We start from the raw sequence: 19,448 nt of genomic DNA, 5'->3' as shown, positions 1-19,448 counted from the left end.
TAGTTTCTATAGAAAATTACGAATACATGAAAAATTTGTAATGTTTTTTTACAATCTAAAGAATTTAAATCACATGCAAAAGTCGATTCAAAATTGCCCCGTTTTTCCTGTTTCATCAACCGATTACTTACATTTAGGTTCTAATTGATCAGATAAATAATATTGAGTAAATATTTGAGTTAACATACCCACTAATTTCTGATAGAACGTTTTCAATCTTAAATTACAAAAGAAGTCTCAATTTATTGTTCTATGTCATGAATTAGCTTTCAAACCTTTCAACTATGCAAAAGTTGACTAAATGCAAAAAAGGAGCGAAAAGAATGTTGAACTAGTTATAGACAAGTTTACTATAACGAGCATGGCTATATTGTGCAAGTTGTCCATACATCGTGAATCGATCAATAAGAAGATATACAAACTTTTTTAGGATTTTTTTATTATACAGCAATTAAACAGAAAGAATTATGCTGTTTATTGTTAATTTTATAAATATAAAAGCTGAAACATAAATTTTCATTACAATAATTTTTGTTCAAAATATAAAACAGTGAATAAATAAGAGTTCAACAAAAGCAATATATATTTGAAAAGAACACGAAGGAAAAAGTAACGCATCCGACAAATGACAAGAAAAAAACACCCATCTACCGATAAAATATTCTTTACACGCAATATGACTGTGTACCCACTCTTGCTCCGCACACTGTAACTGGCACGCTTGTACTTTGGGGCACCGTCTGCATGCACGAGCGAAGGGTCCAACTTACCCTCACGCACACATACACATATACACAGCCGTTCACTGAAACCATCCCCCCAAAATCCACTTCACATACGCACGCACTTAGTGGTGGTGTAGCTGGCCGAGCTGGTTTAGCGTACAGGGTAGCTCGCACACTTTTGAAACCACCAACGGAGGTCCTAAATTATAGATTTTTTTTCATCGAAAATTGTGCTTACCTCTAATAATTTTGAATTGATTATTTCATGCTTAAATATGATAAAATTATAAATTCTAGAATTCCTCGTGAGAACAGTATTTGATGTTATAAATCAATTTAAAAACAATAATATTTTAAGAAGTTCCTATTTCACTACGAATCGTAACCATTGAAGTAACTACTAAAACATTTAGATATAAAATATAAACGATAATATAAATAAGTTCCCAAATTCAATGAAAACACACACACCATTGCCGGTACACCCTGTAATGCGCACCGGTGCGATCCGTGATTTACGTTTAGGGGGTCTGCCTCGGCGTGCGCGGCACTTTGGCGTTAAGTTGCGTGTTTTGTGTTGTTACTGGTGGCTGCTGCATGGCTGGTGCTGCCGCGGTCGGTAAATCGTGTGTGCTGCGTTCGAATCTTCTGCGCTCCAAAGTTATTGTACACCTTTTACATACCCAATTTGCGTGTGCGTACTGTTCGTAGCAACAAAAAAAGCGTGTGTGAATCTCGGACGAGCGCGTATATCGATCACAAGCACAAGGGTGAGTGAGTGAAAGTTTATCAGATCAGCGTGCGCGGCTGTGTGCGAGTGTGTGAGCAGCCAGACAGAAGGACAGAGAATATTCGGCGCGCTGATAACACACACAGGCCGTCCGTTCCATCTACTCGGTACATCACACACTCGCGCAGTACACAACTCAATCTGCTGCATTAGGTGGTACACGTTCTTCTTGTACGCACCCCGTTGCGGTGTCTGTTTTGCGTGTGTGTGTGTGTGCGTGTTTTAGGGTTATTTTCTGTGGAACCGCTCATCAAATCAACCCGAAATCGGAATATCAACATTCAATAATTTGTGCTGCAATTGTTTTTTGTTTGTTTGTTTGGGTGGTGACACTAATGCGCGCAACAACAAGTGCACACGCGAAAAAAAAGCTGTCATCTTGCGACACACAACCACAATGCCGATCGCCGCGAAACGCCTCGTTCTGTTCTGTGTGGAGTATGAGAAGGGGGGGCAGCAACACACAGCTGGCTAGGGATCGACACATTGGCAGTGTGTGTGTTTGTGTGCGTGTTTGCTGCCTACATTGTGTGGTGGTGGCTTGCTGCGATCGCGCGCGCTCTGTTCTATTACCCGCGCGTCACGCATTCTTCTTCGGCACTCTGTCACTGTGTATTTCGCACAAAAAAACCGTTCCCTAGCGGCTTACATGTGTGTGCATGCAAACGTGCGACAAAGTATGCCGGTGACCCATACCCGCGTTCACGTTGCGTTCTCTTCGTCTCTCTCTCTCTGCTCACCCGTTTCTTTCTACGACGTGTGGACGACGACGACGACGACGCGGTTTTGCTGCTGCTGTTGTTGCCCTCAGTACTGAAGAAGCTTTCCTCCTGGCCACCAACCAACCGGAGTGGACGGATTGTGTGTGTGATCTTGTGGTGTGGTGTGTGTAGCTAATAAAAACCGCGTGTGCAAACCATTTCTTTCCATTTCGTGTGACTGTGTGCGTTGGTTTTGCTGCATTCTGGTGCATAACGGTACAACCGGGTGGCGTGTGTGTGTGTGTGTGGACAACAAGACAACCTGCAGCAGGCTGGTGGGATGCTGCAAACCGGATCTTTTATCAGTCATTATCGGCGGGCGGCTGGTCTCTCCGGATGCAAGCTGGCGACACAACGGCGGTGTCCATCCCTTGTGTGTCTGTGTGTGTGTGCGTGTACGGTGTGTCAGTGCGTGAAGAGCGATTTTCTCGCTTTCTGCTGCATTAGAGAAATAAGAAGATAAAAAAAAGAAACACATATCAAAATCGATCAAACTTACGAGATAGCTTAAATAGATGTTTGCGTGATGTGCGTGTTTTTTTCCCCCTCATATATGATGTGACGTGTGTGTGTATTCTCTGTATTTTGAATTTCAAAAACGATCGTCATGCGTTTGTGGGGCACTAAAATCGAAAATCCGTAACCGCCTTGAAACGACAACGGGATGATGATGCGTCCTGTTCTTCTTGGCTGTGGTGTGATGCGCGATTAACTAATGCCCACCGCGTGTGGGAGGACCGCCTGTTGTGCTTCTTTGTCTCCCGATCACTCCTCACAAGTGCCAAATCCGGCGGTGGTGGTGGTGGCAAAGTTGAGAGTGTGGCAGCTGTTTATTTATAGCACAACAAACATGGTTTAATGTGGCGCTGCTGTAGGGCGAGAAGATCCGTTTCCGTGGGGTTTGGCTTGCCACCCGTCACAGCCCTGTGCCTGTGGTGCGCTTTAGCTAACCAAAACCGTTGCACAATTGGCGTAAATTGTACTTGAAACGATTGATAAAACACACCGAGCAGACCAACACACACACTCTCCCACTAGCTGATCTGCGTGATGACAGATGGATTTCGATCGCAATGAGAGCGTGTGTGCGTTCTAGTAGCACAATAACACGACTCTTCTCCCCCCTGATCGTAGTGGGCTGTGAGTGCGTGTTGATTTGACAGCGATTTGTTTACGTTTGTGCGGTTTCGGTGTTTTGGCTGCCCTCCCCTGCTCTGTCACTGTCTCAGCACGGAACTGGGAGAGGGTGTTGTTTTTGTGGGTCGTTTTCTTCTTTCCATTTTGCTGCTTAAATCGTTGCAACACGCTAAATTGTGCATTGTGTTTGCACCCGGACACTTTGCTAATGCGGTTGTTCGCAACGTTCGCAAGTACTGCCGAAGCACGTGGGTAGTAGCTAGCTGCTGCAAGAGCGTGGTGTGGCGTTAAAATGGCGTTCAAATGAGGGTCTATATTTGTGCGCTCGTGCACTATCCATTCGAAAGAGGGAACAACCGGAGATGGTGCAGCGAAGATAAGGGACAAATACTGAAGGTAAGCAAGTTCGCAGATAAATAGTTAATGTTAAGCTTTGTTTATTTAATATTATATGTTTATTTTTTGCCTTTTAACAATCACTTGTTTTGTTGGGACTGTTCTTCAATTAATAAAGAATAAAATCATTCGCATTCAATTTATCGACCATCACAACTGCCAGCACTCTCTCACCTTGGTAGTAGTGTCTGCTCAATGACACACTTTTCCTTTTATTGCACATCGCCTTCCCTTTGCCTTATCGCCTCGTGTCCTTTCCACCGGGGGCGAAATATGTTTAATTTTCTGTCAAAATACTCAACTCTTTTCCAATGGCGATTCAGTTCCTCCTTCGTCCGTGTGCAATTTTGTCGTGTCTTCTCTTCCACGGGAACGCTTTATGACAGGCTAACGCTTTCGGGTGGCTGGGTGGAAGGTGGCCCCCTTGGCCAGTGTAGTAAATGCCGCTGTATGCCGATTATGGCCACAAACAAGACGCGGGTGCATACATGGACAACAGTCGTGGTGGTGGGCTGTGCAGGCCAAGGCTTTTTATCTGGCTGGAGACAAGAGGGTAATGCTGTGTGTGTTTTTTTTTATGTTGCTGATCGCTGAAATCTGAACGGATGGAAGATGATTCTGAGGGAAGGATTTAGCACGGCTTTTTGAAAGGTGCACGTTTCTTTCTTGCAAAAGCGTGTTGAAGATTGTTGGATGAAGATTGTGATGATATTGTGGAATTGGGGACGTGGTTATGATCGTATATATAGGCGGAGGTACAAAATTAAATAAATTTTGGGAAGGAGGACTAAAGCTCGTGAGTTTTAACAAATATGTTTTAAGACCCCTACTTGAATGCTTTACACTACAGCGCAGCAAATTCAGTCGTTTATATCAATGAAAAACTAATGAATGTAATGTAATTGACTGGAATTAAATTGTATTTATATCCAATATCGTTCTAGTCTCATGTGAGACATCCATTGTGCTGATTTTGAACATTGCATTCAACTGTGGGTAAACATATGTTCTCCAAGTGAAACACTGATAGCTATCTGCAACACCTTAACATTGTTGACTTAGCCTCGAAAACGGTGTATTTTATTTCCAATCACAACTTTGGATTGCTGCTCTCTAGATCGCACCCACGACTCCAATCGGATTCCGGCTGTTGTTGTCCAGTTCCCGCTCCGGCAACAACCACTAGTTCCGCCCAAAATCTGAGTCCTCCGGTGTCATCAGGAGTCGTCCGGAGTCGTCTAAACTCAAAACTAACTACAGTTTATCAGGCACACAAAACTAGTTCTCAAACACGAGCAGTTTTTCTCATTTTGAGAAACTGTTTTAAGTGCATGATAATATTTTCTCAGCTTGAGAAAATCCCTTGCCCCACGACTGAAGAATAGTGCTCCGAGTCGACCGGAGTCAGAGTCAGTAGTCGGAGTCGGAGATGAAATGCCTGACCCTGACATAGCACCGATCTTCTTCACCCGACTCTGATCGACTCCGGCCGACTCCATCCGACTCCGGACAACTCCAGCCGTCTGAAACTTCCGACGACTCCAGATGACTTCGAACATTTCCAAATGACTTCGACCTCGGACGACATCGAGCGTGTGGTTTTGTATGGAATGTTGACACGATTTCATTCGTCTTCTGAGTAGTATCGTAGAACCCCCATTATTAAAAATACAGACTTACAGAATACAGAATACATGGATACCAATGGCAACAAAATTTGTAGCGTAATATCGATATTATACTGGATTGAATGGGAGTTTGTTCCAATACAATTTTCTTCTATTCAGACACTTTCTTTTTCCTGCCAACAAGCCGAAATTTCAGCCTGTCGCTGGAATAATATTTATCATTCGGGTTGTATGCATGTGACAGTTACCATTTCTTGGCACAATATGTATCCTTCAGCAATAAAATTCAATCCTTCATGAGCTAATCTCTGATCGCGCCTGCGACGAATCGGCATTTGTTCACATATTCTTCAAGCTGTAAATCTGAGGTTAGTTTTATGCGTAGTTTTGTATGAAGTGTTGACAGCCGCCAATCCATAAGAAAATAGGCCTGTAATAAAATCTGCATTAAAAGACAACATTCAGGACTTCCTAATCATGCTCTTTTATTCACTGTGAAAATACTCAATTTTTAAAAGAAATACTTTAGTGTAAAGTATATGTTCTGTAAGTTAGATGCAATAATTTCTCTTAATTCTGCTGAAGCTGAAGATGTGAAATAATAATTTTTACAACCCATTAATTGTTTAATTGATATCGCTTTATTTTGTTATCGCATGTAATGAAAGTCTTAATTTTGTTTAGCTGCTGACAAAGCAAACTCACCAACGATCTGCCAACATCATGCTACGGATGTAGGCATGAGTTGCAAATATCGTCCAAAATAACACTGCGTCATTCACACTCTCACGGGTCTGTGTATCGTCTCGCCCTTGCCCCCCCCCCCCCCCCCCCCCCCCCGAGTCTTATCAATTATGGCTATTTTATTTTTCCATTCACCCACTGCCGCGCTGCCATCGCATCCGTCACTCCGATTTTGCTATCGCTGACATTTCATCGCAAAAAGCCACCTTCCGCTTGAACGTCAGTGATCTTTATAGTCCAACTGACCTCACTGCCCCCCAAAAAAGACATATATGCTGATCGATTGTTTAGTGGTGGGTGTCAGTGGGTGAGAGCAAAATTTGCTTATCAGCTCATTACCAAAATAGCAACCCTCAACTGGAAAGTGGAACTAATTAAAGAGAGATTGCTCAGAAGATTTCAGAACTTTGACGGTTTTGAAAGATCTTACATGTTTATGGGACAAACCACACCAAACACCGACACCGATTCCGATCAATCATTCAAAAGGGGCAAGCTCTGATACACGTTACGATGTATCGCTGTTAGCTTTTATGTACGGTTCACTCAACGTGCCGTTAAACGGTGATGTAATGGTCTCGTGTACACCGATGCTCTAGCATCAGGACAGTTTGCTGGCTCGTTGCTTCGTGCTGCAATCACGGGGGTGAGGGATGAAGGGTGATTATAGCAATTTCCCACCAATTTCCTTCCAACCGCGCCAGCAGCTTGCAACCAGCGGCGGGAGGGGGTTGGCTGCCTGTTGATTGCATTTTACCCTCGAGCAGGCTCGCAACTCTGGCGATGTGTTGCACCCATTGCCGGTCGGTATCTATTTTTATCCTTATCGTGTGTGTGTATCGAGCACCAGACGGCCGGCAAGACATCATCATCATCCCCCTCCTTTTCGTTATCGATGGTTCTGGCGAACGTAAATGTTAGGTTAATGAACACCCAAGCTGCAGCTGGACGGACGGACGAACGGTTTGGAGCGATTCAGACGAGCTGCGAGCGGCGAACGTTTTCCTTATCGCTGCTGCGGGGGTCAGGCGACTAATCAGAGGCGTTACTGCGGATAGGATGAAATCAATGCTTGATGCCGATACTTTGAAGTTGCTGATTGGAATGTTTGTGCGAAATTTGTGCACAGGTAATAAAGTATCAACAGGAATGGGAAAGTTTGGTTGTTTTGAAGAACAATGACGCGTTTGCGATAAGAACGATGTTGCGCTCGCTTGTTCATGCTTTTAGGTGAAGGTCACTACGAAGAACGCGTGCTCGGAGTGACATCATCCGAGTTTGGGGCATCGAATGAATGTGGATCTTGTTCAAGATCATCAGCAAGCAAGCAACAGGACGGACTGACTGACTGACTGATCGTGTGCGGTGTGGTGATGCGAACCTCCAACGTCCATTTTGCGCACCAGACCTGAAAGGTAAACAGTGTAAATTTGTTTTAAAATTCATGTAAAGTAGACACTGCACCGCAGCGTATCGGGTGTTTGCATGTGTAAACTATCGTGTCCCCACCTACCTGATGGCCCTCGACAGGGATAGGGCGTGCTGCTGAGTGTTTGTGACCGTGAACTGTTTGTTGCTTCCTTCGGGCTTGGAAAGCAGATTGTTTAGCCGAGGGAAGAATATTCATTACTCCGGGGGCTAAATACGAACGAACTTCCTATTTAACGGAATTCAATGTTTAGTGGATACGTTTTCGACATATGGTTGTGGTTATTGTGGTTTGGACAAACATGAATAATATGGTTGAACGTACTATTAAGGAAAGAATTTTATGAATTTTAGCAATACTTAGCTTTTAGATTCTCCAATTACTACAGACACGTCTGGCATTGGCCAACAAACATACAAATAGCCTTGACATGCTTATAGCCTTCCTCGCATATATATGTTTATCACATGATAGTACACTAGTACATGACATAAACCTGGTAATAGCACAAATTGTCGTGAAAGTAGCCATAAATCGTTATATAGACCAAATCAAATTCAGATAAGACAAACCAAGATATCTTGAAAAATAATACTTGTATTTGACTTGTATAGCATTAGACCGTTAACAACTTAATTCAACCAATTAGTCATGTTGCCACAGGCGTTGTCATTCAACTATGAACTGGATGAACAACAACTGCAGAGTGAAGTTAAGGTTCAAAATACTTGGTGAAGCAAGAGCATTCAACAAGACTGCTCGCTCAACTTACTGAAGAATTGTTGACGTTTGTACCAGACTCCCAGTCAACTGTTAAACCAGAGTTTAACCAGGCAACGTCAACCTATTTATAGGCGCTTGTGTATAGAAGAATACTCAAAGATGGACTTCAAATATCTTGAATAACAGGCAAGATAAGGGCATAATGTATGCCGATGGACACCAGTCTGTGAAAATGTGTCCAGAAGGCATTTGTCATTAAAACAATCAAGAATAGATGTTATATATCCAAAGTAATGAATGGCTTAAAGAAAAGTAGCTATTTTTTTTAAATAAAATCACTTTTCATAATTCAAGTGATGTCACTAGTATTTTAAATATTTCTCATATTTATTCTATTTGATTTAAGAGGGGAAAATTTATAGCTTTTATGATGTTCCTTTTTAAGTTATGGTATTTTTTTTTTTTAAATCTTTACTTGCACTTTAATACAGGCGTCACGAGGTAGGTCTCGGATGAGAATTGAACTAAGGATCAATGCTTCACAAAGGCCACACGTTTATAACTAGACCATCCGATCATCTTCGGTTGGATGAGTTAAAAGTCGTATTTAAAATAGGTGCAGTATCAATGTTTTTGATATTGGTTTGTTTTTGATTAGATAATCAGATACTAAAAAAAGTAAATTGTTTGGTTGATGAAAAATTGATTTATGATAAATATTTTAAATTTTTAAAAGTTAAAATGAAATTTAAAAAAATCGTACTGTTTAAAAAATTCGACCAAATCAAAAAACTCACCGTCGCAACCGTGTCACCAGAGCAGTTCGCTACAAAATTTATGCACATGCAAATGTGAGCACCTTAATTTAGTAATTAAAATGACGTTATTCAAACTGCGCCCGTCACACTCACAATGCCAAGTTGCAAAAGACGTACAAAATAATGATCACACCATTAGAGCATCGCTAGTGTCTCTCCCCTTGCCTTTAGCACACGTTGATGATGCACCCGACAATGATGCATCCCCCCTGAAATACTCCACTCCATCACGGTGGCAGCCGTCGACACACGGGGTGGTACACAGTCATCTTTGCTTTCTATTTTTAGCCTTCGCTGGAACATCGAATCACCAATTTGCATTCACAAGAAGACGCCAGGCAGCAGGACTGTCCCGGTCGATCGGTCGGTCGGCTGCAGCCATCCCAGTTTCGGGTGCCACATTTTCAAATTCCACTGACGTAAAAGGCATCACAGTGAAATGTTTCCTTCCTCCACGGGGCAACAGATCGCTCCGCTAAAAAAAAGGAAGAAGAACTGGCTCCACACTGACCGGGCAAGCCGGCTATGCTAATTTATGTAGATAAACAAACGAACGGTCTGCAACCCTCAGGGTTGGGAGATGAAATGACATTGGAACGAAATAAAATAAAATAAAAAAAGATCCAATACACAAACACACACTTGCATGAATAATATGTATCACAGTGAGAAGATTGGACTGCGTTTTTTGCGTTTCCTTTACGCGGATTCATCGCTCTGTGGTGGCCGATGTCTTGAACTGTGTATGTCTGGACAGTAAACACTATTCTAACGCCGCACTGATGGGGAAAAGATGGGGAATATATTGGTGTGCTTCCCCGGTTCGTCACAGGCTCGCTGTCTTTTATTTCTGTAGTCTAAGATCACCATTGTGACCCTTATGGGGGGGCGTTTATTATTGAGCATCTCGAGAGTGAGTTTACAATTTTGTTAACAATAAATGTGCCTCAGACAGAGCAAAGGATTTGGGTTTTTGTTCATTCAAACACCGAGCTCAAAACAGGTTCGAGGTGGTGTGCATCTTTGAATCTATGAAACGAATTAAGGAATGTGGTTAATTTGCATTTGCAAATAAAAACAGACGAAAGAAACGGGCAAGCGGGACGGTTGTGAAATACATTTTTAAAAAGCGTCTTATCTTACCGCGTAGCACCAGGGGACACACGAGACAAATTTAGATTCGTGAACGAGTGCCTTTTATTTATAAACGTTGGGATGATGGGTTATTCTTAATTAAATCCCGCAAGACTTGTTCGAACTGTATTAATTTAATTGATGAATATTAACCTATTTTTAATTCATTCCAGCTTCAATTTAGTCAATAATTTAATTTGTGTTTTTTCTTGTTTTCCTTTTTCTTCCAGATTTATGCAACACGCATTGGAACGGGGGTTCACTCGGTCCCTCCACTGGTGAAAATAAACACCACGCGGCGGTCAATGCCAAGGCGCGCTCGCTGCCGGGTTGAATAAATACACACAAAAAGGGGGGTTTCTTTTTCATTTGCAATGTGATCGTAAGAACGTTGCCTTACGATCTTAGCGGGCCTTTTGCCAATTTTGCTTGCCGCTGCTGGTTTATTTGTTTGAAGAGGCGGTTAATTCGCAACCCCCACCGTTTGCCAGCACAACAACAGTTGCAAGCACCGTAAAGCCTGGTGTGCGTTTTGGTTGTTTGGTTCTGCAAGAGTTGGTAAATTTTGTCGCGTGTAATACGAGCGGGGCCGCGGTCGACGTTTTCAATGCGCAGGGTGCAGGGAAACAAATAGTATAAAAAAACAGATTGGTTTGCATAAAACCAAAATACGCCAATAACTGTCTATGAAGTGTTTTACCGTTTCCAAACTGTTGAATGTGGATTGCGATTGTATTGCAACGCTTTTTTACGCAATTTTGTGGATCATATTGAATCCACGGCAATGTTGAAATACGATTTTGTGCCTTTTTTAAATTATTTTTTATTCGTCATATTTTCTATGATTTCTCATTGCGCTACAGATGCATGATGATGATGATAATTTATATTTTACTCTAATTGCAATGCTCAAATCAAAATAATCTTGTAAAATTGACAAATTGAAATGAAAAAATAATTGAGATGTACCTAGCATAATAATCTAATTTTTAAATTATTTATGACTAATTCTATTTGTGTCAACGATTGCGTGAACAACTGTTCATTGCAGTGATGGGCATACTGAGTCAGTTTGAGTGAGTGAGTTAAGAGTTCACAGTGAATCAGTTGAACTAACATTACGAAGAGTTGATTTAATTCATTTGCGATCTAGTGCTTCATACCGAATATTAACTCATTGACAGTTTATGAACCCTGCCGTAAGTCGGGAGTTCAATGAAATCTTTAAGAATAAATATTAATCAATGATTCAACTCGTCACGTCCACTAGTAGTAATTCACTCACAGTGAATGATTCCGGAGATAAGTGATGCTTTCGCGTGTTAAATCTCGGTAACTGGTTTAACTGTTAATTCTGATCTGCAACTTAATTACAAAAATATGCATGACTGAAATCATTGGGATTATAGTCCTACAAGTCTTGTTTCGTTATATAGAAACTGCATTTTGCTGTAGGCGGCTCTTAATAATTCATATATTTCATAGAAGAACTTTCACACATTTTTGCTCTTGGTATGTGGCTCTTCAAGTTAAACTTTACGAGCATTATTATTGAATTTAGCTTTTTCGGTCATTAAGTTTGCCGATCGCTGCTCCAGGCCATCCTTTACAGGGTTTACCTAGCCAATCCGGCATCGTAAAAGCGTTACCGGTCGCCGTAAATACTCATTCGGGCGACGTCAACCCTCAATTGGGCACTATTCCAGTCTTGTGAAGTATGAATCGGTTATAGTGAAGAATGAAAGCGGCCTATAAGGATTTTTGGTCGCAAAATTCTTAGTAAAAATCTTGTTTCTCAAAATTCTTGGTCGCAAATATCTTGTTTGCCAAATCCTTGATCGCAAAATTCTTGTTTGCAAAATTCTTGGTCGCAAAAATCTTGGGCGGCAAATTCTGGGGTAATGAAGAAGGTCCGAGTTTACAAAAGAATCAACTGAAATGAACGAAAGAATCCTGATCATTTAATCTGGATGAAAGAACTGAGTCCAAGCCTGAACGGCATCATCAACAATCACTAGCTTTAATTAAAATGTTATGTATTCTGTGTTACGCCTTTAAGGGTTACTAACACTTTGCATCTCTTCGTCACCACCTAAGTCGATCTTCATTAGATGTTGTTGTAATTGTAACATAGCCAAATAGTATCTTAGTAGACACTTCGACTCAAGTGTCATCGCACTTGTCACAACAATTAAGCCCGGTTATAACCTTCGCTTAATGACAATTAAATTAAACAACTTAAAACAAATTAAAACAATTCCATTTCCAGCCTTCCGAGACACCAATGCACGTCGCGTTAACTGACAGACACATTCCCATCTTGTTCCTCTATCTTCTCCAGACACAGGAGCTGTGCACTGCTTCCTATCAGTTAAATTAACCTCCACCGTCGCCGCACCGCAGCAGTGATTCAAGTGGTACACCGTGTGAGTGAATGAAAAGCAAAAAATATTTACATCAACACACATCTACAGAAAGAAAGGTGCGTTCTTCTTTAGCCCGGCTCGCGATCGCGTCGTGTTTGTTTGTGCATTTTTTTTTCTTTTTTCATCTTAAACGCCGTCTCTTGGGCGAGTCGCGAGTGTCTTGCCTGTTGGTGGTGTGCGCCGCTATCAGCAGCTAACAACAACCGTGTTAGAGAGGCGTAGCGAAGTAGCGTGTGTTGTGGTTGTTGTCGTCGCTCCGCGTACACAGTAGTGTAGAGCCCCGCGCTGCGCCCCCCGCCGAGAGTGTGATTTTGTGTGCTGCGGGTTGGTTTATTTTTTCACAAAAAAGTCAAGTGTTTGAGCTTATGATTAGTGAAGTGTGCGAAGCGCGCGTCCGTAACTGCGTTGGTGCTGGTGTGTAGGATCGCCCGCGTGTGCGTGTGTGTGTTAGAGAGTGATAATAGGGCGTGCGTGTGTGTGTGTGTGTGCGCGCCTGTACCAAGTTCTCAATTAAGTCGATTCGGAATCGAAGTGGTGGTGGTTGTTCCTTTCGCGCGCGTTGGTGGTGCCGCAGGGCAAGAAACGGCGCGTGGTTTCTCGCAGGCACAAAATAAAGGGAAGAGCTCCCAATCGACGATCGAATCAAGTGCGCCGGCGGCTCAACGACAGCAGCGCGCGCGAGACCACCAACAACACGCGACGCGATCCCCTTCCTTCGTCGTGGGGTTCCGTGTACATCGATTCGTCGTCGTCGTCGACGAAACTGTTGGACCCGGGCCCCGCTTGGTTGGTTTGGTATTGTGTGTTCGCGCGGGCATTGTTAAAAACAAGTCCGCGATATTTCAGCAATTTCAGTGCGTTCCGAACGCTCCTCCAGCGCGCAGGACCAGTTCTCTCTTTCGGAAGTGGTACGTACAGAGGGTGTTACTGCAATCGGGTGGAGAGGTGTTGATTCCCCCGTCGGGTGTTCTGGTGGTGCTGGTGCTGGTGACGTTTGTGTTATGTTCTTGAGGTTTTTGAGCGGTGGGCTTTGGAGTAGGATGTGAGGTCAGCTGCGATGAAGTACACCCAGTGCAGTCCTAATCCTAAATCCAAAGCTCTCGAACGTAAGGTGGCGTACTGGGTGTGAAGGTTGCTGCTCCCATCGGCACGATGGGACGACTTGTGAGACCCGGATCAATCAGAACCCCTGATCGATGGTGGTGGATGTTATGAAATCAATTGAATGTGTACAGTGGCCCACATTTGCTTAAAGTGGGCGCCCTCCAACAGTGTCGTTTGGTGCATTGATTCTATTGAAGATCGCTGTCCAGTTTTATTGGTTTGTGGGGATATCAAGTGTTGATGGTTACATCTAAATGGTTGACTAATATACGTGAAATGAAATGAAATGAAATGATGATGATCATCCCCCATCGTAGGCCCAAATTGGCAATAGAATGGGGAAGATTGGGTGGGGAAAGTTTGTGATATGACGACTTCAAAAGGGTGCAAACCTTTGCCAGTGCAGTGTTCCTACCGCACGCTGCCCAGGGGAACCGGATTGGAACGGTGCCAAACGTTTGGACAAACAGGAGCGCGCGTTCCCTTATAAAGCAAGGTCGTGGCAAGGTGGCAAATAAACGAAGTTGCCACCTTTTCGCCATGACGGAAAAAAACCCTCGATCAAAGTGTGTTTGCTTGTCCTCGGGCCTGAGTGTATAGCAAGGTATCGCGAAAAGGCAACAAAAAGAAGATCTCAAATCAATAGGAATAAAGGCTTAGAGATGGCAATATGGATGCCCGAAAGCATCAGCGGCTACAAAGCGTGCTATCACGTGCTTCTAGTTGTCCCACTGATCAAATGGTGTGCTGTGCCGCCCCTGTAGGCGATGTTGGAAAACTGTTCCGCAGTTACGAGAGCAGGCTGCCTATTAGCAGGTTATCAATTGAGCAGCCGTATCATCAACAAGCACAAGCACAGTGCGGGCTAAAAATAGCACATTTTTCACTACCGATCAAACCCTTCAACATAGGCACGGGTAGTTCTAGGCGAGAAGCCTTGAAAATAGTGTTTTCCGCCTGCGGATGGTCGATGTCTGGTGCCGCTGGTTGGGTGGTTACTACATGATGAGAATTCCCAGTCCGAGGTCGACACAGCTCGCTGTGTTTGTATGGTATGAGATAGATAAGCAGGGTGGATGATTTATGGTATGCAAACATGGTGCTTAATGTTCTTCTTCTGGATGATCTTTTGGTTGAGGGGTTTTTGAGATTTGGTCGGAAAGATGATGCAAACGGATGTACGTAACACTTGAGTTATCTACAGGCTTGTTCCTTGTTCCGAAATTCTGAAACATTAGGAGATGATTAAGTGTATCAGCAGTGTGGAGAAGCAAACTTCAGAATTTCAGAACTTCAACCAAATACAAAGAAACGAATTCGGAAATCTCCACCTCAGGAAACCCTGACTGACTCAACCAAAAGTGATCTCGATATGCCCTCGATTTTCCCCGCTTTGTGTGTTGTTAACCGATAGGCGCGCATCATGGGAAACAAAATAATCTTCCCAGCAACCCCCTAACATCATCAAAACCGTCCACCAGCCAAATTGTGCTCCCAACAAAACAAAACATTCAATAGTACGCCACATACTGGGCGGCGTCAATGTCCTAATTTATGAGTAATAACCTCTCACTCAACGGCACTCGAGCGCTGGCCACGTCATTGGGTACACTTCATTGAACCAATTTGCGGAATTGCCTGCTATTAAAATGTTAGGCGCTGAAGTACGACACCGATGGAGGGAATTGGACCCCGAAGGGTTTGGTTCACGGGACTTTACGCACAAGGACACACTGAAAAGGGGGGGGGGAAGCGACGATATATATTAGTAAGATTCTCCGGGTCGGGGCGAGGTCTTTGTTTATGGGTCCAGCATGGACCTATATCGGGGAAGTGTTCCCATTTATTGGATTGTCGTCGTCTTCGGGTGTGCCTGTTTGCTCTGTTCTGGCACCCAAAAAAATATACGGTACGAGGGTGCGTGACGGTTGTTCGTGATGGGTGAAATTCGCAAGGTTTTTGCTTTTCGTACGAGCGCCTGATAACACGACCAGCAAAGTAAACGAACTCCGGAGAGGTCTTACCGTATCGGTGACCTAGTTTTGTTTTGGAGTTGTTTGCTTTCCGAAGCGAAGGAGGGAGGTTAAGGTGCTGTTTGGTGTTAGAGCGGACAGGTTTACACAAAGTGACGAATCAAGTTAGAATGTGTCTTTTGCTTGTTTTTGACTTGTTTGAATATTGTTCAATTTTGCGTGTCCTCCAGATCACTTGTTGAATAATGTATCGCTAACAGAATAAACCATTCCACTATGGTGATGGTAATAGTATGCTTCAAAACCTTCCTAAACCCTTGCTGGTGCCACTGCTTGCTGCTGCTTGACGTTTCGGCATAAATCTCACCGATTTATGGACATTGGAAATCCTGGTTTTGATTGTAAACAGTACCTCTGAACAGAGCGCATTTGCATTAAACGGACGCTAATTGCTATACGTGTGCGAGCCCGCACAGCGTGATCGCGACTGGGATGCGTCAACAGTGTCAGAAGTTTGTTTAGGTAGCGCACTACACTCATGTCTTTAGTGCGCAATAATTTCTAGAGTGTAATGCGTTGCCTCTCATATCATAATGACATTTCAGAGGTGATCTTAGAACCTTAGGTTGTTGAAATAGGAATAACAGACGGGAAGTTCTGCTGCAAAAGAGTAGCTTTTTGAATTCCTTTTTCAATAGAATTCATGCATAATATCTGCATACATCAACAGATCGGAAAAGTTTAAACAAATCTCAGCCCGTGTGATGTAATGATGTGTCTGACAAACTGCCGAGACACGCACAACATGTCAACACCGGCTGATATAAAATGGTGTTCTCGCCAAAAAACAGCTCTCTCCCTTACTTGCACGTTTGCCCGTAGATTAGGTTTCCTCTGCGCACCTGTTTAGTTGATGCGTGGACAATGTAGCCGCACGCATTAACATGTGTCGGGGCGCATCCACGAATCAACCATATCGGGTATCCTATCGCTTCGACGTGTGTTTGTTGCACGCGGCCCTTCCACCACCGCGCCTGTCTGTTCGACATCGCTAGAACATAAATCATGGAATCGGTTAACATGGTAGCATCGCGTGTGGTGTAGTATCATTGAAAGGGGAGGCAGCAGGGGTACCGCAGGGAAGCAACCCTGATTGGCAGCGACGAGGCGAAGCATGTGTATACCATTAGTGTCGGTTTGCGTTTCATTACCACAGCCAGTGCAGCAAGAAAACATCGGCTCGAAGGTGTGATGGTGGTGGTCGGTGTTTGCGGTGGGCAGGTTCCGGTAGCGATAAGCTCACCACTGCTCGCTTCAAGTACTGAGCTCTGGGTGAGAATAAAAACGAAGCGCTTGTGCGTGTGTGCGGTTTGGGGGCCGAGTTGGTCGTGATCTTCCACTCGTCATGTCAGGGCACTAATGAACGTGCATTTCATTTGATTTTTTACCACCATTCTCTAAGCGCTTTAGGTATGACAGATGAATAGAATCGAAATGCATTTCAGCCTGGTATCCGTTCTCATTTTAGAACTCGTGGTTTGTTCAATGATTTGTAGCAATTGATATAGCCAACGATATGGCTGCATTATTTGAGAAATTGTGCAAAATGCGTATGAGGTACGTGGTTTTTGCTAGGGTTTAAGATTCTAAGGACCTCATCTGTAGGGATATTAACCACTCGTACAACTTAATCATGGGTTAAAGTTACAAATTGACTGTGCCCTAATACGTAGGATTGACTGTCCTTGTATGGGTAATCAAAAAGTCACTGAAAGTTAAGCAAACTAATATTTTTAAAGACAGGCCTTGACGGACAATGGTTGTTGTGCAAAAGAAGAAGATCTATGGAGATAAAAGTTGACCCAGAATAGTATTGATTTTTGCTTATAAGTACTTATAAAAACGCTCAATCATATCATGTTTAAGGTACCAAACGATCGGTATTTCAAGATTCATGTCATTCGATGCTAAAATAAGCCCTTTTAACGACATTCACCGTCATTGAGGCCCGTTTTCCGTTTTAAGTTCGTAGCCTGAAACTTCAGCCTGTCAGCTGTTTGCATTGTATAGTAGTTTTCGAGCAGCTATCTAAGTGAGTATAATATACAGGTGAGCTTATCCCAAGGTGTATGAATTTAGAAGGCTGATTTTTATCGCTTCTGCTTCTGAATGAAGATTGTAAGAGTGTTTTGTGTATTCGTCAAGCCTCCAGAAAGCTTGTTTGAACGCAAGTTTTCACCCATCCTGCCAAAAAGTGATATTCAAATTTGTTTATAAAAACATGCTATGAGACCACGTGGACTACATACACTTGGATTCTTTAATGTACCTTGGGATAAATGTAAATACCACCTTGTTTTGCCACTTTTCGAGCAGATACTCGAATCTAATTCTAGCTTTGAGGCTAGAATAATCTAGACTGAAAATTGCAGGCTAGTTTTGTGTGTGGTTTTGTATCGAGTGTTTACATGATTTCAGTCTCCATCTGTCAAACTCCATACAAAAAGCTGGCTAGAATCGTGAAGGGCCCCAATATTAGATAATTTCAAGCAAAACAATTGTTGCAAAAAATAGTTTAAAAAATGATGAAAACAGAAACAAAGATTTGAATACAAAACAACTTAATGTTCGGGGGAAATCAATTGCCTATCAATTAGCCTGAATAATACATAAATTGTCGGGACGTATTCAAACTATAATAGATATCGGTCAATTGAAGATGATAAGCAGAAAAGAACGAGCTATTGTCGTAATGTTATGATAAAGCCAATTTTTTACCCGTGGAAGCATTATAAATTGTAATATTTTTGATTACATCCACAAATAGTTGTTTATGATCAGCACTAGTGATGGGTAAAGTTGGCAAAAATCCGGAATCGACTCCGATCCGACTTCGATAAATTCGGAATCGACTCCGGAAGGTAGGTCCGCGCTGCAATATCCGGAGTCGTTCGGAATCGTCCGGAGTCGTCCGGAGTCGTCCGGAGTCGTCCGGAGTCGCCCGGAGTCGGAGTCGTCCAGAGTCATTCGGAGTCGTCGGAGTCGTTCGGAGTCGTCTGGAGTCGCCCGGAGTCGGAGTCGTCCGGAGTCGTTCGGAGTCGTTCGGAGTCGTTCGGAGTCGTCCGGAGTCGTTCGGAGTCGGAATCGTTCGGAGTCATTCGGAGTCGTCCGGAGTCGTTCGGAGTCGTCGTCTCCGGACGACTCCGGTCGACTCCGGACGACTCCGAACGACTCCGACTCCGGGCGGATCGTGTGGTTCCATTTTGCCGGAGTCGGAATCGAACTAACAATAGTCAGAGTCGGATCGGAGCCGTGGGTGCGCTCCATACAGCACATCACTAATCAGCACAAATAACATGGCCACACGATCATTGACAAATAATTAGTAAAATGTTGAGTTGTTTTTTGCATAATAATTTCATTCCAATGAAAGTTCATTTCCAAATCAGACGTTTCAACCTTGTCAACAAACAAATCCTATTACAGTTACAAGATGGTATTTTAACACTACTTCGAAGAATATATTTTCTATCTTATCTTACAAGTGTCGGCAAGATTGGATAGGTACAGATTATCGGTCAATGTACGGCTTTGCGTTTCATTAAAATGACTTATATTTATTTCAGTTTTGATTCCTGACATAATAGAAGTAGTTGCATG

General features: G+C 43.1%; 1 protein-coding gene across 4 annotated transcripts in view; it reads left to right on the top strand.

Annotated features, from left to right (window-relative positions):
• Positions 1 to 1,286: 1,286 nt before the first annotated feature.
• Positions 1,287 to 19,448, top strand: part of LOC120959490 (cGMP-dependent protein kinase, isozyme 2 forms cD4/T1/T3A/T3B) — a 129,178-nt gene continuing 111,016 nt past the window's right edge. The window contains exons 1-2 of one of the 4 annotated variants that reach the window (XM_040382927.2): positions 1,287 to 1,495; positions 12,627 to 13,619. The gene's annotated coding sequence lies outside the window, so the exon portion shown is untranslated. Of the gene's footprint in view, positions 1,496 to 2,396; positions 2,493 to 12,605; positions 13,620 to 19,448 lie in introns of those variants that run through there. The other 3 variants (XM_040382929.2, XM_040382928.2, XM_049610491.1) reach the window with 3 other exon arrangements.

Source organism: Anopheles coluzzii, chromosome 3 (genome assembly GCF_943734685.1).
Source record: "Anopheles coluzzii chromosome 3, AcolN3, whole genome shotgun sequence".
Taxonomy (NCBI): domain Eukaryota; kingdom Metazoa; phylum Arthropoda; class Insecta; order Diptera; family Culicidae; genus Anopheles; species Anopheles coluzzii.
Note: the sequence above shows the minus strand (reverse complement) of the source record. Positions and strands in the feature narration are given on the sequence as shown.